This window comes from Rhinolophus hipposideros (assembly GCF_964194185.1).
Source record: "Rhinolophus hipposideros genome assembly, chromosome: 14".
In the NCBI taxonomy this organism is placed as follows: Eukaryota; Metazoa; Chordata; class Mammalia; order Chiroptera; family Rhinolophidae; genus Rhinolophus; species Rhinolophus hipposideros.
Genome location: NC_138060.1, coordinates 43,372,144 through 43,395,433, shown reverse-complemented (window position 1 = coordinate 43,395,433; position 23,290 = coordinate 43,372,144).

The following is a 23,290-nucleotide window of genomic DNA, read 5'->3' as shown; positions in this document are numbered from 1 at the left end:
TCATGTAGTCTTCACAGTGCCTCTGCGAGGTCCTATCAGTATGAGCTCCAATTTACAAGATGACCACTGAGACTTAGAGAAGGAACTTGCTGTGGGTCAGTCAGCCAGTGAGAAGGAGAACCAGGATGTGAACACAGCCCTAACCATTGGACTCACTCCCTATTTCTATTCCCCATGTCTCACCTGGTGGCCAAATCCATCTAGGAAAGAAGTCGGAGGCAGCAGATTTTTAAAAATTTAAATACTTTTTGGCAAGCTTTTACTTTCTAGCTCGTTCTAATTCCTATTTTCTTGTCCTGCGTTCCTTCATACATCTGTGCTTGGCAGAGGGGGTTGGGGTGTATCAGAATTTGCCTTTATCTACTCCTGCATTCTAATGCAGGTGTTCAACATTTCTTTCCTATTTGTCTCCCCTTTGTTTAGCCATTTCAAGACTTTTTTGTGAAGCACTACATGTTTCCACTTGAATTTCATTCTTTGCGACAAGTATCATCACTGTAGTTACAAACAATCACTCCTTCTGATGTGTAGATATGTTCGCTAATTAGAAGGCATTTTCGTTTTCTCACAGATGCATTGTTTGCTTCTATTTTTACCTGGTTAATCTGTCACAGAACAATCTAAATATCTAGCTTTATTTTAAAGGATATGACAGGAACTTAGGGAATATCCAACCCCCCTAATTTTGGATCAGTAGCTAGTAGCACAGACAAGTGGGAATTTTATATATAAAACTATATAACTTTATACTACAATAATCTTCAAGATATAGCTTGAGGATATTGGGAAACTGGTGTGAAACTACTTTGTAAGCTCGTACAGTTGTCTTTTCAAGCCCACCCAGGTGGAACAAAGCTTGGACTCTTCAAACTGTCCCCCACCAAGGGGAACAAAGGATTTGCTGCTGCTTGTAAATAAACAACCCATATCAAAGACCCTTTGGTTCTGTAAGACAAAATGCCCTTTATGAAGCAGGCCATAACATGTATGAAAGATCTGGGCATTACGTAACTTATAGTTCTTTACCGGCTATCTACAGGTTTGATGTAGGTTAGCTATTGATAACTGGCTTAAATCATCTGTAAATCTTTATCTGCAAAGCCCCAAGTTCTAAAACGCTTCCCAGAATGAGAACTACTGTTGAAAGCCATGGCAGTCACATGTGGAAAACAAAACATTCAGGCACCTAAATGAGGGGTGAGGGGCTCCCTATAAACACCAGGCAAAGTCATTTGGGGAACTCACTCCAGAAGAGAAGTTATGCTTCACAACTGCTGTGAAGTTCCCAGCCAGCGGGCACAGATTTTTGCATCCTTCACGAATCCAATCATGTGTCCCAGGGCTCTAAATGAAAGTTACTCCCCAAATTTACGCCACATACTTTTCCGTGCCAATTACATTAAAAACCAAACCAAAGAATAATCAGCTTCTTCCCTCAACAAAACACATTTAGTGTCTCATTAACTTTGGAAAGTTTCACAGCAAATTGCTGTAAATGGACACTCTAGAAAGAGCATTATTGTCTTTCTGGCTAAATAGCTACTGAAACTCTTCATTCTTTTTCTTTTCTTTTTGACTGTGTGCTCTGCATAGTGCCCTTATAAAAAGAGGGCATGCCATGGTATTAGTTCACCTCATGGCTAAGACGGGCAAATAAGTCGTCCAACCACTGCATTTCCTTTCATTGCTCTGTCTTCAAGTAGTACTGTGGGAAATTAACTTGAAATATTTTCAAGAACCTTTTCGCTCCTTTTAATTCCTGGTAAAGAAGTTACACCTCATTGTGCTTATTCATTCCAAACACCTGGCTCCATTCCATAGCTGTTAGGTGAACAGTAATTGCTCAGCAGTTACTCTTGCACACATTGCCATCACAAAGCAAACCAGAGTGAGTAGGTCTCAATTTCAGAGATTCCTTCAAATCCTGGAGTCTCCATCTAGCAGAGGTACACTGCTACACTTTAAGAAAACGCATTAAAATCAGACACTTCTCCAAAAAACAGCAAAATGAAAAGTAAGAAATTCCAAATTAGAGCTAGAATGTCGAGAAATCTGCTGAGGTCAGAGTGGGTACAGTTTTTATTCTCGTACTGATCACTAAGAGAGAATCAGCACAGATTTTGGAACCATGAGGAGACACCTGAAACGCCAACCCCACATCACTGAGCAGGATGGAATCTGCCCCACCTTCATGCAGTCAGTCAAGTTTTTACATACCAAACTATCGGAAAGAGAAATTAAGAAAATAATCCCATTTACAACTACATCAAAAAGAATAAAATACCTGGACATAAATTTAACCAAGGAGGTAAAAGACCTGTACTCAGAAAACTGTAATACACTGAAGAAAGAAATTGAAAAAGATACAAATAAATGGAAGGATATACCATGCTCATGGATAGGAAGAATCAACATCATTAAAATGTTCATCCTTCCCAAAGCAATCTACAGATTCAATATGATTCCTATCAAAATACCAATACCATTTTTCAAAGAAATAGAATAATCCTAGAATTTATATGGTACCACAAAAGACCCTGAAGAGCCAAAGCAATCTTGAGAAAGTTGGATCTATCACACTACTTGATATCAAACTATACTACAAGGCTATAGTAATCAAAACAGCATGGTACTGGCATAGAAACAGACACGAATAGCAATGGAACAGAATAGAGAGCCCAGAAATAAACCCACAATGAGATGGTCAATTACTCTATGACAAAGGAGGCAAGAATATACCACGTGGCAAAAAGAGTCTCTTCAAATAAATGGTATTGGTAAAACTGCACAGCTACATAAAAAAAAAAAAAAGAAAAGAAAAGAAAAGAAAGAAACCAGATCACCTTCTTACACCATGTACAAGAATAAATTCAAAATGGAATAAGTATAAGATGTGAAACCATAAAACTCCTAGAAGAAAACAGACTGTAAACTCTTTGACATTGCTCTTAGCAATATTTTTTGGGATACGTCTTCTTGGGCAATGGGAAACGAAAGAAACAATAAGCAAATGGGACTACATCAAACTAAAAAAATTTGCACAGCAAAGGAAACCATCAACAAAATGAAAAGACAACCTACTGAATGGGAGAAGATATTCACCAGTGATATATCTAACAAGGGGTTAATATCCAAAATATATAAGAAATTCATATAACTTAACACCAAAAAAAAACACAAAAAAGCAAAAGAAAAAACAACCCCCAAAAACAACAACAATAACAACAAAAAAACAAAACAAGCAGTCCAATTAAAAAATGGGCAGAGAACCTTAATAGACATTTTTCCAAGGAGGACATACAGAGGGCCAATAGATATATGAAAAGATGCTTAATGTCACTACTCATCAGAGAAACGCAAATAAAAACCACAAGGAAATATCACCTCACACTTGTCAGAATGGCCTTCATCAATAAATCAACAAACAACAAGTGTTGGTAGGGATGTGGAGAAAAGGAAAGCCTTGTGCACTGTTGGTGGCATTTTAAATTGGTACAACCACTATGGAAAACAGTATGGATATTCAAAAAACTAAAATCAAAAAACTAAAAATAGAACTACCTTTGACCCAGCAATTCCACTTCTAGGTATTTATTCGAAGAAACACAAAACACTAATTCAAGAAGATATATATGTACCCCTATGTTCATTGCAGCACTATTTACAATAGCCAAGATATGGAAGCAACTTAAGTGTCTATCAATAGACAAATAAAGAAGATGTAGTGCATATACACAATGGAATATTACTTGGCCATAAAATAGAATGAAATATTTCCATTTCTGATAACATGGATGGACCTAGAGGGTTTTATGCTAGGTGAAATAAGTTAGACAGAGAAAGACAAATACCATATGAATTCACTTATACGTGGAATCTGAAAAACAAAATAAATGAACAAAGAAAACAGAAACAAATTCATAGATACAAAGAACAAATTAATGGTTGTCAGATGGGGGAAGGGTGGGGGGACAGACAAAAGAGGTGAAAGTGACAAAGAAATACAAATTGCCAGTTATAAACATAGTCACAAGGATGTAAAGTACAGCAGAAGGAACACAGTCTATAATATTGCAATGACTATGTATAGCGTCAGATGGGTACTAGGCTTACCGGGGTGTCCACTTCATAAGGTATATACTCGTAAATGTCTAATTGCTATGTTGCACACTTGAAACTAATATAATATTGTTTGTCAATTGTAACTGGAAAATTAATTAAACCGCAAAAAAATAATAAAAGACATAAGCAACTTCACGGAAGGGGAGGGAAAAGTGCAGACCCAAGTAAAAAGTGCTGACTCATTTGAAAATGAGTGGAGTCTCTAAGACTAAAGGCAAAAGAAACTACACCTAAGCACTGTGCTCTAGTTGATAAAGTTGATTCTATGGGGGTACGGGTTAGCAATTCTAACATTGCTATACTTATATACTGGAACTGAACAATTAAGTAAATGGATGAGAGGAGGGAGCCACTGTGAGCCTGGGAGGTTAGAATATTCCATGTGGTAATGGATTAGAGTTGGAAATATCAGTGTGAACTCATATTTAGTCTAATATACATATATACATGTGTACACACACACACACACAGAGTGCCAAAAAATATATACACATTTTAAGAAAGGAAAAAACTGTATTAAAATTGTAATACTCAATATACATATACCAATAACAAGATGAATACAAGTCATGTGTTTACATTTTTTTGCTACCGTGTGTGTGTGTGTGTGTGTGTGTGTGTGTGTGTGTGTGTACAGTTAGTTACATATAGAAATACTTAGAGATATACATGTTTCCTTGCTATGGCAGCTAAGAGAGCCTAGAAGCAAAGACACCCCAGTTGCAACAAGCACACCTAGTGCCCAAAATATTGGTTTCTAAAACCGTGCCACTCTTGAATAAAAGGAACAAGACCTCCTTGGAGATTGGCTGATTCCAGGACTGGGGCAGGAAATACACTAATGAGCGTGGAGCCTCTTGTAGTGCCAGAAAACAAGGAAGTGATAAAACCCAAAATCAACTACACGATGACAGAGAGGTATGTCAAAAAGACGCAAGTGCCAACTGAAAGAGCTGCCAGCAGCCAAAGCTGGAATAATTTGAGCAACAAAACAAAGTAGCACTGGATTATAACCCCAAATAAAAAATAAATACCCATGAGTCTATGCTGGTATAAATAAGTAAATTAGGGAGAGTAAATAAATCTCTCATGAGGAAGAATTTCATATATTTTATGTAAATACTCTGCCCTCAAGGCATAGAGCTTACCTCCCTACTCCTTAAGCTTGGGTGGCATATAAGTATATCCTTCCAAAAAGCACAGTATGGAAAGAGGAGGAAAGTCACCCTGCAGGGAAAATCCTGACAAACACTACCTCAAGCCAGGTGTCACAGTGACAAGTGATGTCCCTTGATATGATGTGATGAAAATGGCACTTTTCTTCTGTGGTCTTCATCCCCCAAACACATAACCCCACTCTGGAAAACACCACCATCACATCCTCACCGAGGACATTCTACAGAATACCTGGCTGGCGCTCCTCAAAACTGTCAAGGTCATCAAAAACAAAGAAATTCTGAGAAACTGTCACAGCAAAGAAGAGCCGGAGGAGACAAGATGAATAAGGGTAACGTGGTATTCTGCATGGAATCCTGGGACAGAAAAAGGACATTGGGTAAAAATGAAGGACATCTGAATAAAGCATAGACTTTGGTTAATAATAATGTATCTATATTGAATCATTGATTGTAACAAATGCATCTTCGTAATATAAAATGTTGAGAGACATACTGGTGCCAGATATATGGGAATTCTCTGTACTATCATCAGAATAATTCTATAAATCGAAAACTGATTTAAAATAAAAAGTTCATTTACACACACACACACACACACACACACACACACACACACACACACACCCCTCCAGAGCATGGGCCTGCGTTTCAGAGGGGCATCTTCCAAGCCCATCAGAGAAATACTTGGAGTAGCTAGTATGATGAAGAGCATTTCTGGAGAACTCAGACCAACTCACTGCAGTTCAAAAAGGCGCTGCTGTTTCCTGCCAAGGAGTCAAACCACGACTTCTCACCCATTTCCAAGGGGGAAAAGTCTGCACAGTAGGGAATTCGTGGAATGTAGCCTGAATGAGTGGAAGAAACCCCTTGGAAAAAAGACTTTGTTTAATTCCCATGGAATCAGGTATAGTCCCCACCATGCAGTTCTCCTCTCACGGTTCCCAAGGGAAACTGGCACCACCAACTAGGAAGCATTTCTGTCAGGTTGGCAGAGCCTTCTTGTCTCCGAGGTGAGACTCTGGAGAGGTAAGGAGGCCCCAGTGAAGTCGCCCGTGGATCAGACTTCAGCGAGGTGAATGGAGGCCAGGGGATGGGGCTGTGAAGGGCCTGGAAGCCCCCTGGCTCATGTGGGAGCCAGGGGGAGGGGTGGCCCGTGGGAAGGAGGCCACAGTGATGCCAGGCCTTCTGATTTTTCTTGAAACATCACACATTCCAAACGTCATGTGCAATTGCACAGCTTTTAAATGTAGGTACCTCCGGGAACTTCTTTTTAAGACAACACCATACTGGTGACACAAAACACACCTGCCAGTCTTCCTCAGCTGGTGGGCCCCCAGGATCTGGCCTCTGAGAAAGAGAAACTCTCTTGGCAGCACCCCTGAGTTTCAAAATTATTTATTTAAAACCGAGGACGATGGGATGAAGGTGGGGTGGGAGTTTGATAGAAAGCTGAGCTGTCTACTACGTTAACCATACGGGGAATGTGGCTATTTAAATAAAAATTAATTTAAATTAAATAACATTAAAAATAGACTTCCTCGGTCACCCTATGTACATTTTAAGTGCTCACCAGCCTTTTCCATCATTGTGGAACGTTCCATTGGATGGAGCTGCTAAATATAAAGGATATATTGAGACGATTGGCAAAATCTGAGTATAAAGTATGTATTTGATACTACTATGTACCCATGGTAAATTTCCTAATTTTGATCATTGTAACATAGTTATGTAAAAGAGTATTCTTGTTCTCAGGAGGAACCTGTGGAAGCATTTAGGGGTAAAGGGAACATGATGTCTGCAACTTTCAAATAATTCAGAAAAAAATACGTACTCATATGTATATAGAATGCTAACAAAAACATGACAAAATGCTAGCTATTGGTGAACTTGGGTACTGTTCTTGCAATTTTTCTGTAAATTTGAAATTATTTCAAAAATAAGAGTTAAAAAAAGTAAAAAAGAAAAGAAAAATAATAATAAAAAATCTCCAGAGAAGCCAAGAAAGTTGTAAAGTCGGCTTTAGTGAACCAGTAAGGACATATATGCCACGGGGTGGCCCTCAGCTGTCGGCAGTGGCGTCCCACCCCCGGCACACTTCAGTGGGTCTGGTGCCCACATAGTTGTCTCACTATTCCCTTCAGAACGTTTCACTTCCCTTGTGGCGCCTTCTTACATACTCCAGGGGCAAAGTGTCCCCAGTTCCAGGTGCCTCCATTCTGTTTCCAGGTTGACATTATGCTACACCTCTTCTTGCTCAAAGTAAGGTTTGCCCGGCTCTGGACCCCGTCCTCTGACCTTCACTGATTGATGCCCTACCTGGAAGAGGGCCGTTTTAACAGCATCCATCCTCAGCTGTAGCCCACATTGCTTCTACACGTTGATTAAAACTGGGCAGTGTGACTGGGGGGGGGGGGTTCTTACCACTGGGGTGTCACTACCTACACATCTAAGTATCACTGCTCCACAAGCTTTTAAAACTGGTTTGTATTTACATCATTAGGTATCATTTTGCTTAAATGCACAAATGTGATGATATACATGGGTTTCATTGCAGTGCAGTTGTTTTCTTTTCCCTCTTTTGCTTGCCCTCCCTACAACGCTTTTCTTTTGGCTTCTCCACAGGGGAGTAGAAAGTTCTGCTACCACCGCCTCTACAGTGATAACACAGAGCCTCCAGCCTCAGCCACACAGCCGGTCACATTCCCTGGGAGTGGAGGGGAAAGGATCTGTAGTCCCAGAATCTCCTCAGCTCATTTTCTACGTAAGCCTTCTATTACAAGAGAACCTGATTGTTATTAATCTTAGTTAAGCAGCAGGGCACCAGGGGTCATACTGGTCATAGATCCCTCATGATATTTTAATTAAACTCAGCAAATATTTCTTGAGAGCCTGCTTTGAGTCCAGGCACTTTGCCAGGTGCTGCAAACACTATTAGTGAGACCTTGCCCTTGAGGAGTTTCCAGGCAGCAAAAAGCAGAAATATGGTAAGTGCTGTTTTCACTCGCAGTGTCTGGGTGCACTGGTGCTTAGCAGCTGATCTCATCTGGGGGAGGGCACCCACCTTCATCATTGCAACATGCGCTCCCTTCTAATGTGACTTCTGACATCAGACATCCAGCATCTCATGATGTACACTCCTCCTTCAACTTTTAGCTCACATGCAACTAGTGACTGTTTTATACTCTCAAGCTCCCACACTTGCTGTTTCTCCTAAATAAAAGGCAGTTTCAAGTTCTACCAATGTGAGTCCAAAGTAAAGTATCCAAGACCGGAATATATCTGCTCCTAAAAGCTACTCTTTGTGTAGACAGAAGTGGTTTACTGCTCCAGTTCTCTCTTTCATGAGAGATCCTCATTTGTCTTTTCAAAGTAGTTCCCTCCCTTTTTAGTTTTCCATTAATTTCCCCTGCCCCGCCACCCACCCACCCACCCACACACCCACTCTCAGGCTTTGAAGTTACAGATAATTCAACACTTCCTCCCTGTGTGTCTAAGAAGCACGTTGTGTGTGGCATCAGATAAAACACTCCCCGTTGGGTATGTGCACTTTCCACACCAGCTCAGCCAGCAACAGCTTTGCGAGACAAGGAGTGACTGTGATTACATAAATCAATCCTGTTAAACCAAAATTACATGTCTCCCAAGTTTAACATGCCCTTAGCAGAAATTCCCAAAACGCCCCTGGACACTCCAGCACCCACTGCTTGACAGGAGGGGAAGTCAGAAAGGAAAGAGGAAGGCATCTTAACCTACTGCAATAAAACAAAAACTAAAACGAAAAACCCCATACTTTTGTAAAATAAAAAATGGCCTGTGAATATTCATCAGGCCCCTCCCAGGGCAAATGAAGGCTTCTGAAGCTCAGGCTTCAGTAGCTTCCTGGTAAGTCCACCTCTGCTTGCAACAAAACCTTTTGAATGAGTCACTCTATAAAATCACTGAGCATTTCCCCTAGGGAGCCTTTGATTCAGAAGGCTCTCTCTGGGGAGGGCATTCCTGAGGTCCTTCTTTTCTCCAGGATTTGTTAATGAATCCTCAGTGACTTGCAACTAAGTGGAACACCAAAACTCTTCTAAAGAAGTCCAGAGGGGTCAGACTAGGTGGACCGACAGCCCATTTTAGCTCTGAAAGTCCCATGTCCGAGAAACACCCCCAGTCCCAGGAAAACCAGGATGGCTGGTGACTCTGGTGTGGGCTCTCAGGGGAGGCACACAGCAAAATCGATTTCCCAACCACACAGACTTTGGGACTGTATTCCTGCCTGCCTTCTCTGCACAGCCTTGAACAATTTCAACCTTGAAAGCAGTTGGAAACCAGCTCTGACTTACACAGCAAAGGAATTTTTGAAAGGATGTGTTCCCTTCTCTGCTTCGTCTCCCACCTTGAGATGCAAAGCTTTCGGTGGGAACATCTCATTTGCTAAAACCATACCACGTGCCAACAACGGACTCATGGTGGGGGCAGGAATGCTGCCCATTTTTGGCTGTGATGGGAGGTGAAGCCTGGACAATAAGTGGGGAATTCCCCAAACTTGGAAATGGGGTTCAGATGATTGTTACCCAAGGAAACTGCAAAGTCAAAGATTAAGAGTTTATATTACATATGAACCAAGGATAAACAACTGTGGGTCAAGGTTAGCCAGAGCAGCTTCACAGAGAGCCAACACCTTCTTAGAATTTCAGGAGGGCCCTGGAGGGGGACCTGCGTGCGTGTTGTGTGCTCAGGACCTGAGAGGGCAACCCAGAGGAAGGACTGGTAACAGAGAGGATCAGGAACAAGACGACATGTTCTAAATCTAAAGCGCGCAAAGGCAACCACTTTGACATTCAAGGGACTCTGGAAAATAAAATGAGATATTTGGCTTTAACTGAGGGGCCTGCCAAATTGCTCGGAATAATTAACTAAGGATCTTAGACCCGCAACATGGTGACAGTGTAACAGGGGAGATAAGAGACAGCAACTTACATTTTCTTTCCAAGAAAAGTAGGTGTTCAGTGTTCTTGCTCCTTTGAGTTTGTCAATTTAGCCACCCCACCCCATGCCAGGAGTGTTAGCTGAAGTCAGGATTTTAGTTTTTTTTTTTTTTTTAAAAACCCATCTGGCTCTACTTATTCAATCTATGTTCACATCCAAATGTTCCTTGTTTGCAAAGTCCTCAGTGCATAACTGCTTGGGTGTACTTCTATCTTTAACTGTTTAGTTGCACACTAAGTCACTAGATGTTTCCAGAAAGCTGCACTTCAAGTCAAAAACCTCCTAGGTGTTCCAAGGCACCTTAAGCTCGAGCCCCAAACTTAGTGTCCTAGCTCAGTGTTTTTTTCTGGTTGCCTTTCCAAGGGCTTACCCTTCCCAGGGGAACCACTTTTCCCAAACATATGCCTGGGTTTTTTTTGTTTTTTATTTATTTATTTATTTATTTATTTATTTATTTATTTATTTATTTATCCTTTTGGACTCTCTATGGGGAAAAGAAACTATTGTTTTCCTGTTGAAATTCATTCCTGCCCTTCTCATGCTTGGAAGTCCTCCTGTCCCTCATGCTCCAGCTTTATTGTTTCCTCTGCCTTGTTGTCCCAGCTGCTCTGGGCGTCCCAGCTGGAAGCAAACTGCCTAGCCTCTGGAGTCTCAGAGAACGTCACATAACCAGAGATAAACAGGGTCTCCTGGCCCCTTGGGAGCTAGACCTTCCTATGTTTTAGACCGTTAGCACTGGCATCAATCACCTGAGAGCTGCTAAGAAATGCAGATTGTTAACCCCACCCTCGACTCGTGAAATCAGAATCTGCATTTTAGCAAGATTCCCAGATGATTTGTACAAGTTGTTCAAGTTTGATTCTTCAGATCACTGGTCCTTGACTTCAGCTGCACCAGAGTCCCTTGGGGAATTTTAAAATATATTGACTCCTGGGTCCCATCCCTAGAGATACTGATTTAGTTAATGTGGGGTGCCATCTGGACATTGGGATTTCTAGAAACTTCCCAAGTGATTCTAATGTACAGGAAAGGTTGAGAACCACTGGCCTACCCTGATCAGCTCAATCCTTGTCCTATTTCCCTACGCCCAAATTCTGATTTATGAGATTTCTGCTCTGAGCCTGTCTTGGGCAGAGGTAGGGATATGGGATGTGGACAAATCTCCCTCCCACGTGTGATGGCTTTCCTGGCACTGTATCAGCCCAGCCACTTCTTTGAAGCCCCCTAGCCCCAACCTAGCCAAAGGTAAAAATCGATTCTCATTAAGATGTCTTAAGATCTGGAAATGTGGGGGAAGCAGGGCTAGAGGTACACAGAGGTGCAAACTACCTCCAAGAGGAATTTTATTTTCAGTGGTTAAGGCAATAAAATGTCTCACTGTATGTTTTTATGTACATAATGATTCTTCCTTGGTTTTATAGTTCTATGGGTACATATCTTAACTAGATTCAGACTCCCTGGTGGCAGGAACCAGTGTTCCCCAGTTCTTAGCCTCCCTGTGTTCAAAAAAATTACTACTAGATTTTTGCAAACAGTGCCTCCGATAAGGGTCTAATATCCAAAATATACAAGGAACTCATGACACTCAACAACAAAAAAACAAACAACCCAATTGAAAAATGGACAGAGGACCTGAAGAGACATTTCTCCAAAGAGGACATACAAATGGCAAATAGACATATGAAAAAATGCTCAACATCGCTAATCATCAGAGAAATGCAAATAAAAACCACAATGAGATATCACCTCACCCCAGTCAGAATGGCTATCATCAACAAGACAAATAGCAACAAGTGTTGGAGAGGCTGTGGAGAAAAAGGAACCCTCATACACTGTCGGTGGGAATGCAGACTGGTGCAGCCGCTATGGAAGGCAGTGTGGAGGTTCCTCAAGAAATTACGAATAGAATTACCATACGACCCAGCAATCCCTCTCCTGGGTATCTATCCAAAGAATTTGAAATCATTTATACATAAAGACACGTGTGCTCCAATGCTCATTGCAGCTTGGTTTACGGTGGCCAAGACGTGGAAACAACCAAAATGTCCTTCGAGAGATGAATGGATAAAGAAGTTGTGGTATATATACACAATGGAATACTATTCGGCGTTAAGGAAAGATGATATAGGAACATTTGTGACAACATGGTTGGTTCTTGAGAGAATAATGCTAAGTGAAATAAGTCAGACAGAAAAAGCAGAGAACCCTATGATTTCACTGATATGTGGTATATAAACCAAAAACAAGACAAACAAATGAGAAACAAAAACTCATAGACACAGACAATAGTTTAGTGGTTACCAGAGGGTAAGGGGGGTGGGGGGAGGGAGATAAGGGTAAAGGGGATCAAATATATAGTGATGGAAAAGAACTGACTCTGGGTGGGGATAAATGGGTGATAAATGGGATTTATAGATGATGTAATACAGAATTGTACACCTGAAATTATGTAATTTCATTAACAATTGTCACCCCAATAAGTAAATTAAAAAAAAATGACTACTGAGTAATGGAATAGATAGTTCAGGATTTCAAAATATCAAGGGGTGAGAGGAACTGTGCTTTTGACCTGAGATTAATCTTCAGAGACAGAAGAACTTTCCAAGGGTGGGAGAAGGAGAAAGGTTGCTGATAGTGGAAGGGCTAGAAGCATAGCTTAGGAACTGATATATCTTTAAATTTGTGCTCTCCGTCACACGTTGCTTTTGAGCACTGGAAATGCAGATGGCTCGAATTGAGACATGCAGCAAGAGTACAATGCACACTAGATTCTGAAGATTTAGGATGAAAAAAGTTGTAAACCATTATTGATTGCATGTTGAAATAGTATTTTTAGTCGGGTTAAATAGGACATTATTAAAAAGAATGTCATCTGTTTCTGTTTACTCTTTTCATGTGATAACCAGAAAATTGTGAAAAATTACATATGTGGCTCACATTACATTTCTATTTAATGGTACTGCTTTAAACACTGTTCTCCAAGAGGAAGACGGTCAAACTAGGAGGTGGAAGGCAACCGCCTCTGAGACCCGCCGTGTGATGGGCTCTGCGCTGGCTCCACAAGCCCCCCTGTGCAATTGGTTCTATCGTCTCCACATCACAGGTGACTAAGTGAAGATGCACCGAGGCCAACAATACCCAGACCACTCAGCTAGTGAGAGGAGGAGCTGGTCTTAGAACGTGTGGTTATTGAATTCTAAAGTCCCACGGTAGGTCCACCCGCAGGAGAGGAAATGCACTGGGGAGAAGGCAGAGCCGAGCAGCAGAGGAACTGTTACAGGAGTGGGTGGGGGGTTTAGTTTGGACGTGAGATCTCAGGACAGACCCACGAGTGCCCTCTTCAAATACCTGAAGAAGGCTCACCGCTGGGTAGACAGGTTCTGTGGAGCTCCAAGGGATAGGAGTAGAGTCAGACGCTCTAAGGAGAAATATTTCCACTGAGCCTGAGGAAGAATTCTTGCAAATGTCAGAGCTTCCCACCTTCGGCTACTTTGGAAGGCAGGGGTGGCCAGGTGCTGGAGAAGACCAAGCAAAGGCTTTTGACACTTGGCTGAGTCCCCAAACACTGTGACACTGTGTGATGGTTCTGGAACATTGTTCTACGGAGCGACTGCAGCAGGATCACCTGGGTGTTACGCAAAATAAACAGCTCCACCCCAGGCCCACCGAACCGATATCTCACGGGGGGAAGCCAAACGATTTTTATTTTGAACAAGTGCCTTCAGGTATTGTGGCGTGCAGTCAGGTTTCAGAGCCACTGGTACACAGGGGACATTTGAGCAGCTGTTAGATGGTTGCACCAGAAGACTTTTCAAATCTCTTCCAATGTTGCAATTCTATTATTCCATGTCGGATAAGCCTTGCCAAAAGTATGATGAGTGAGCTTGGCAAGATAAATCATTTCCTTACTTGTCCTGCTTACCATTTAATGGAAGGATTTTTCTGGCCAAACCACTGAAACTGCTTGTTGACCACATTAATTGAGATGAATTAGATTCTACTTCTTTTTTTACCTTTAGCGAGTCAGAGGTTCAGGGCAACGGGCAAGGTACAAGGAGAAATATGTCCTCATCTCTTTTGGCTAACAAAAGTACCAAAATTTAGCACTCCTCATGGGGAACCAATTCCAGGCTTTTTTCGAAAAGCCAGTTTGGAACATGGGGTGGCTTTACTACAGATGAGAGTAGCATAGGGCTGCAAGGTTTTGCCTGTGGAATGAGACAGTGTTAACAATTTCCAAGGAAGCTCGATTCATAACACACTAGTGACTAGAAGGGGCAAGCGCCAAGTCCCATTAAGTCGAGGTATTGTTGGGAACATAGCCGGGACATAGACTGAGTTGGAAAAGGTAACCAGAGAAAATCCAACAGCAGTAATCAGGGAACCGGAAAAGGGGCCATTTGTTCCTGAGAAACAGCGGCACTCAGGTCAAATAGCAAGGAATCCTTGAGGACTGAATTTGGGGTCCCAGAACACCTGAGTCCCCAAACCCAGGTGCAGCATGTTTTCCTCTTGGCCATAGTGGAGACGATAGAAAAAGCAGAAGAGGACGCCCTCTCCAAAAGCAAATAAAGTTGTCACTTCTTTGCCCAGAAGGGTAAAGCAAAGTTTGTCATTTTGCTGCCGTTTTCATTAAAGGATAGCCTGAAGGATAGGTACTGAACTGAAGAAATTAGCTAAGGAGGCTGACAGAAGGCTGACGCATGGTAACAAAAGTCTTAACTCGATTATGTTTGAGCCAATAGCTGCTTGGTCAGGCACAGTTATAAATGTAGAGTAGGCAGTTATTGGTTTCAGCGTCTCTATTTCTCCCTGAAGGGCATTATTTTGTTCTTTGCTTCATTCAGCTATTAAGCATGGTCTTTTGAGAACAATATCTGGATTTAGAACATGTGGAATCCATTCTTTTTTTTTTTTCTAGAGCTTCAATAAAGTCATTTGTCTCCACTCCTTGTAGCTTATCATATTTCTGGCCCAGTTATAACAACTTTTATTGTTCTTTCCAGGATAATTCAAATCTGGTCCTCATAACCCTTTTCAGTTCTACATTTGCATTATCTCTTTCTAGATATGGGAGGGGGCTGCTGTCATTTTGGCTGGGTCTTCAGTTTGTGAGCCTAAATATGCTATTGTCATATGGACACAGTTCCAAGAATTGTCCACATCCAGAAAGAATGGGGAATCACTCAGGTACACAGTCGGTAATAAATGCTTCTGAATATTCCCAAACTACAATTTCTGTCGGGAATTTGGAGAAACCCAGTGTAGTCTGGCTTTTCTTTTAAGGAAATTGTTCTCAAAGTGAGTTCTCTAGTGGCTGTGAGCTAATCCAAAAATGTAACTCCTTTCATTGACTTGTATTTTTTATGTACTCTTCAGACCCACTTGGTAATAATTTATAATCTTAAAATTAGCACCATACTCAGGTACACAAAGCACTCTACTTCGTCCTCTCCTAAGAGGTCTGGATAAGACAACATCTGGTATTACTACTTTTGCCTTACTTTTTTTTTTCTTAATGAATAGATTTTATGACCTAGTATGCATTATGGTTCGAATATGAATTAACCACAGCTACAGCTAAATAAAACATCTAAAGAATTCCTTGCTTTTACCTAGTTGTTTCTCCACTGGGAGGCTGAACTGGGCTGAACTTTGGAGTCTTTTGTCTCAACCAAATTGTCTGGAACCAGAAAAGTTTGTGAGGTACTTTGTCTAAAACAATGGGATGTGGGAGAAATAGAACAAGTTTCTGGAGTCAGACCAACATAAGGTCAAGCCCTTAAGTTCCAGCGAAGGTCAGGGCCTCCATGTTCCAAAATGCACGCTGTGGCTGCACAAAGGTGTCTGGTGGAGGGCCTCCGGGGCTGAGATCCAGCCTGCACTCTGTCAGCCAAGCCCCTTACAGCAGACTGGGTCCACCTCAGCGGTGGGGGAAGGGGTAGGAACTGTTTCTTCAACCTAATGTACACGAAGACATACAGGCCACCTGCAGTTGTGGTGCTACATTTAGTAGCAGAGCGACTTTAAGAAAACGTTTATCCTCTCTGCAGCTAGGCTTCTTGTCTCCAATTGAACAATAGTTTCTACCTTGCAAGAGGGGTATAAGGTGTGAAAATTAATAAACAGAAACTCATTTAAAATGGAGTAGGGAGGCTAGAAGAGAAAACTCTCACACTCCTGTTACTCACTGCACACTACTGCCCCAATAGGAAGACACGCACCTTGCATGTAACTACCTCACTGCAAGGAAGAAAAGATTCCTCCTGGGCCAGTAACAGCTCAGCCAATGGGAGCTCAGCCAACCCAACCAGTGAAAAGTCACAATACTCCAAACTTTCAGTTTCCTCCAATGAACTCTTTGTTTACAACAGCTCCTCCCAAATCCGTAACAGCATCCCTTCTCCTTTGTGTCACTGGACTTGGTTCACCATTAGACCACAGGTCCCGAATTGCATTTCTTTGTTGTTCCCAAATACACCCATTTTCCTGGAGAAATAGTTAGTAAAGGCCAACAAAGGTAATGAGATTGTGTATGTAAACATCCTAGAACACAGTGACAACTGCTCAGGAAAAGGGTATGGTCTAGGCCGAGCCCTGAGCTCAAATGGTTGTGTGCACTGGGGTGAAGTGTCTTCTCCAAGCTGAGATCTCCTGGTCCAATTGCACATTCGTTCATCTTTGTGGCTAAGTAGAGAGATCAAGCTCTTTGGAGACAGATAGGCTAAAGTCCCAATTCTGCTGCTCACTCATTCACTCTGTGACTTGGAGCAAGTCATAGAACTCCTCTGGGTTTCTTATTTTCCTCATCTATAAAACAGAACTTATTTCAAAGTGCTATTGAGAAGATGGAATGAGTTAATAAGCTAAGCCCAGAACTATGTGCTTCATAAGCTTGAGTTTGTTTTTCCTACCCTCTAACCTGTCCTAATCGAATTCTTTATTTAACATTTATTGAACTCCATCCAAAAAGAAAGGCAGTCCCCGCCCTCATCAGTGCTTTTTCCTTAAGCCAAAGAAATTATTTGCGACTGTCCATGTAAATTTTAATTAAATAAAATAACCACCTCTTTGACTATCTCCTGGTAACTGTGTAGATTAACTGGGTAAAAAAGATAGGAAGAAGATACAAAAAATGGTTTTGAATAAAGAACCCAGAAACCATCCCAGATAAATTGGGGGCTTAGGCTGTGATAGGGGTGGCTCTGCAAATCAGGAATATTGGGAGAGCTGGCTAGCCCAATAGGAAAAATGAAAACGGAAAAAACAGAATAAAATTAGATCTTCACCTCTCATATCCTGATGGGACTGAACACCTCCATGTGAAAAATGAAACTTTAAAGTACTTTTATAACCTTAGGAATAGGCAAGGATTTCTTAGAGATGACACACAAAAAGCAGACCTCAAACAGTGGATACCTCTGAGCTCATCAAAATGAAGAACATCTGTACTATAGCAGACACCATAAAAGTGTTAAAAGACCAGTGGCAGGCTAGGAGAACATATTTTCAACAAATAAAACAGATGCAGGATTATATTCAGAATATGCAAAGAACTATACGTTAATAAGAAAAAGACAGACCACCCAATGGAAAAATATGAAAGGACCGGGACAAACAGTGCCTGTAAGAGGACATCTGGATGCTCAACATCCCCAGTTGAGTATGTGCTCAACCTGTCTCATGAAAGTTAAAAGCCCCTAAGAGCTCCTGGATTAGCAGAAATCAAAAGGTCTGACAAAACCAAGGGAGAGAATGTGGTCCTCGTCTGGAGTGCCGAAGCACTGCTAAGTGGGGGTGTGACCCTGTATGGCCACTTTGCAGAGCAACTTGGCAATACCTAGGAAAGCTGAACCCACGTGCACTCTGTGAAGTCTCAGCATTGTTGGAAATACCAACACATCGAAAACAACCTGAATGGCCAGCAGGTAGTGACTCAATAGGCTGAGGAATGCGCACACGGTGAAACACTGTAGGGCCGTTCCAGGAAAGAAGGAAGTCTGCGCTCACCTGGGGAAACTTAGTGCTGCGTGCCAACAGCAACTTAGAGGAGAAGGTACGTGCCTGTAAAATGATGACACAGCAATACTGTTCACTGTTTGTGATACGTAGCCATGCCATCAAAGCATAAAACAAGAAGTAGAAGAACACACTCGAAGTTCCTGATCGTGCATGCCTTGTGGGGTGGGGAAGAAGGCTCTCATTTTACCTGTAGTATTTGTTGTTGCTTTATTTATTAATTTGTTTTTAAGTGACAAAAATGTTAACTTTTTGTGTTCATTCTAGGTGGTGGGCATGCAGGTGTTTTTCCTGTTTATGTAAAATATTTAATAGAAAGTATTGCTTAGAGTTATGGGACTTTGAAAAGGAACAACGAAGATCACATGTGAGGTTTGCTTTGCAAAATATAATTTACACTAGTTCTGGGATTTTGAATTATTGAAAAATTACTTGGGGGGAAAAGAAAGTGAAGGGAAAAGGATAAGATCAGAAGTGGCATGAGGTGGGGCCTTGACCTGGCAACAGTGCCAGACAACAGTGCCAGACACAGAAGTGACAACACCAGAGCTGGTGGCCCAGAGCCCGAAGGCCACTTCTCTGTTCTATGCCATGTATGCCAAACAGGCATGTGACTATCTACAAGCTCAGGTATTGAATTAATGTTTCTTTTTTTTTTTTAAAGATTTTATTGGGAAGCGGAACAGGACTTTTATTGGGGAACAGTGTGTACTTCCAGGACTTTTTTCCAAGTCAAGTTGTCCTTTCAGTCTTAGTTGTGGAGGGCGCAGCTCAGCTCCAGATCAAGTTGCCATTGCGAGAGTCGAACCGGCAACCTTGTGGTTGAGGGGACGCATTCCAACCTACTGGACCATCTAGGAGCTCAGCTGCAGCTCAACTCAAGGTGCCGTGTTCAATTGCAGGGGGCGCAGCCCACCATCCCTTGCGGGACTCGAACTGGCAACAACCTTGTGGTTGAGAGCCCACTCAGGAGTTAGGAGCATAGAACTCTAACCGCCTGAGCCACCAGGCCGGCCCCCGAATTAATGTTTCTTTATACCAGGTAACCGAAAGCTTTGCTTCCTACAGGCTGTCATCAGCTCAAGGTCTCACCTAGTTTCTCTTTCTTTCTTCTTTTCCATTTGGTAACTGAGTATAGACCTACACTTGCTTTTCCTTATCTCTAGGAGTTTACGAACAGGGTTTTTATAACAGCTCATATAAAACTGTCCTGTCAGAGTTTTTTTGTGTTTTTTTTTTTAAATCATCAATTTATACTTAAAATCCTTTTATGCTGACTTGCAGCAAAGTAGGGTGAACCCAGGAAGTCCCATCCTCAATCCCAGGATCCCTCCATTGCCTATGGGAACCAGGGCTGGGTACTGTGAATATAAAACACACCCGCAGGCCACCTCATATACTTTTATTGCTTTGTCTCTATTGATACGAAGCACCTTTCGTTTAAAGGACCCAGGGATCTAATTACATCATCATAGCCAAGGACTTAAAGTAGATAATAGATCCAATAATTTGTTATGAAGTACATGGATGTGCTAACTACTTGCATAGTTTAGAAGCCCCGTGGAGAATGGAGCTAACTAAAGGCAGTGAAAATGGACCCATCAAGGTACAGGCATCTTTAGAAGCCACACTTAAATAATCACAGCCTGAATAAAGTATTTTATGCTTCAATACACTTACAATTGACCAATGATTCTTTCTATCAGGTATAACATCCAATAATAAAATCCAAAGACGAGGACATTTGTCACACAATTACATACCTTTAGTTCTATTATAGTTCAGAGTGGGAGTTTGTTTTCGGGGGCGGAGGCAATGCTTAATTTTAGTTTTTCATAATTTTTTTCAGATTATTTAGGCAACGTAGCAGTCTTCTTATTATATCTTTCCGCCCTAAGAAAAGGATAAGTGTTATGGATGTATTATCTTTTCCTACTCTCAGCTCTTAGCAGAGTTCAAAAGATCTAATCTGCAAAAAAATTGCATTTTATTTATTGCTTAAGAAGATGAAACTTTACTTAAAGTGTGTATTTTCATTGCATTTCTTTTTGCTCATACCTAGTGCTTTTAAAGAAAAAGAAACAGGGAAGAAATATTAAGTTACAGAGAGAACACTCTCCTTCCTGGAATCTGTCAAGTGATAAAATGTAGTAGGTTGAACTGTTTTAACCTACTAAGGCAGACATTTCATATATTTATTACATAATATGGCTATGGCTTAATGCCCATAGATGCGACCTATTTAACTACTAATTGTAACATTTAGCTCAGCAACTCTATCCCGGGCTGGGGACCCTTCCAGAGCAGAAGAGTTGGGGCCTTTTGATGGCTGACAGAAAGAATGCTCCCTCGACTTCTAAGGATGCCTCATCTGCAGACATGGGCAAATCCTCATGGGATGTGAAGGCCTTCAACACCTGGCCCAACAACCACTCCCATCATCCTGGGGGAGAAGTTTAACCAGAAGACAAAAGCTCTACAGAGGACGAGAGTTAGAATGAAGTACTTCTTAGTCTCAGAGTCTCGAGGCAGTGGGTTTCTCACAGTGTTTTCTTACTAATAACGGTTGGAGACCTGAAGTTTGCACAAGGTGTCCTTAAAACGTGATCAGAACAGAGAGAAGGGTCTCCTGTAATTACAGTATCATGCCAATATGGCTTTTTGAGGGGAGCTAGGAGACCATGTCTCATGCCTATCTGATCCATAGCGCAGGGCTTGCACGATTGTGCCTGAAATGTTATCCAGAGGTGTGTGTCAAGAGAGCCTGGGACCAGCCTGCAGTCATAGCACGTCGAGGTTTTCCATCTGCTTTCTATAGGTCATCCCTATTTTACTTGAGAAATCGAGGTTGGAACAGCTTAAGAGACATTGCCTTCGGTCACAGAAACACCCAGGGACAGAAGCAGGTTTCAGACCCCGAACTGTGACTCCAGGCCCTGCTCTGTCTGCCACCCACCCTCACCAGGCTGTGTTAGTGTGGCCAAGGCTGGATGGGCTTTGGCTATGTGCCCAGGCCAACTATCCATCCCTAGGGTCGTTTACCTGCGTTGTGGATAGATTCCATCTCAGCCACCCACCTTTTATCCATTGCTAACTAGCCTTAGCATGTAGCAAGAGGTGGTGGGGGTACTGGGTAGGCACTCTTTCTCACATCTTTCTGCATTTCCCAACCTGATGGGACAAGCAGTTAGGCAGCTGGGAGTTCGGCTGACCTAGATTTTAATTCCTAAACTGCTATGTACCAGCTGTGTATCGTTGGGAACGCGTGTGTGCAGCAAAGTATGTTTCTTTTGTAAAAATGAGACTATAAATATCTCTTTAGAGTTGTGACAATTAAATAATCTAATTTACGTGAGTTGCTGGTACATGATAAAAAGTAATAAATATTTTTTTCCCCTTTTCCTTTCTTGACTGCCTCCTCCCATGCTCCTCTTCTGAATAGTTATATTTCTTTCTCATGCACTGAAGGGAACGATGGTCTATAGTGGCGCATTAGTTGATTGCTTAGATGACTCTAAAAAGTAAAAACCTCATTAATTTGGACTTTGTTCAGCCTTGGTAGAAACTTAGGCAGGATAATGAGACAATCTCCTTGTTGTATGTACAAAGAGAGGGTTTGTTAATCTAAAATGTGTTCGTCAGGACAGTCTAGGCTTATGTTGCAGTAACAAACAAGCCCTAATCATACAAGAGGTTATTTCCCATGGACATGAAGTCCACTGCAGATCAAGTGTCTCTCCAAGACAGCTGCTTCCATCTGGTGACTGAGTGGCCCCACTCATTTACATCCAGTAGTTCTACCAGCTAATCATGGCCTCCACTCTCCCTGCCCAAAGGGACGAGAAACTGCAGAATTGCACAGAGGCTCCTTGCTGCCTCCCCTGGGAAATAATGCTCACCTCTTCTGCTCATCCTCTATTGGCCACAACTAGCCATGTGACCCTACCTACGTGCAAAGGGACTGAGAAGTGTATTTTCTGTGTTCCCAGGAAGGAATAGCATGAAGCAGAGTTAGGTGAATACATTGTTGCCCTTGCCATATCAAAGGAAATAGGAGTTTAGGAAGAAAATAATTTTTAAGCAGGTTCAAGTACCTAAAAATCTATTTATGTACATAATAAATATAATACTGAAAACAACATTAGCAGATGAATGGATAAATTGTCATGTATCCATATAATGGAATACTATATTACAGTAAAATGCAATGAATTGTTGGTTCACACAACAGCATGGATAAATGTCAAAATAATATGCTGAGTGAAAAAAGCCAAACAAAATGGGGGTCTGACTGTGTGAATCCACTTACATAAAATACTAGAAAATGTAAACAAATCCACAGCGATAGAAAGCAGATCAGTGGTCACCTAGAGATGAGTGGAGGGAGGGATAGATTACAAAAGGGCACAGGGAAACTTTTGGGTGTGATGAAATGTCTGGATGTAGGAGTGACTTCACAGGTGTACACATATGCCTAACCTAATGAAAACTGACCCAATTGTACCTCTGAATGTGTGCTGTTTATATCCTTAAATGATACTTCAATAAAGTGGAAAACAAACTAAGGCACTGATTCAAAATTATGTTATGTATTATTTACTCCTAAAGCACTTATTGTATATTTTGGGTTTTCTCTGTATTTAAAAGCCATAAAATGGAATTTCAGGACACATATTGATATTCTGTTCATCCCTCCATGCTCTCTCCTAAACAGACCATTGTTTAGGGCTTTGCAATGAAGAGAAAAATCAGATTCAATTCCTATCTCACCATTTGCTAGCTGTTTCACCGGGGGCAACTTATTGAACTTCTCTGAGACACACTAACACATCACCGCACAGAACTGCCATGAAAGTGTCTGTCAAGCCCCTTCCAGGAGCCTGCCAGAGCAGGCATTCCCACCGGAGGCACCTGCCCCCGATGTCTTGCTACCTTTCTGCCACCCCATTTGAAACTTCACATTAGGGGTGTTCCTCTAGTTTTGGAAATGGTTCCTC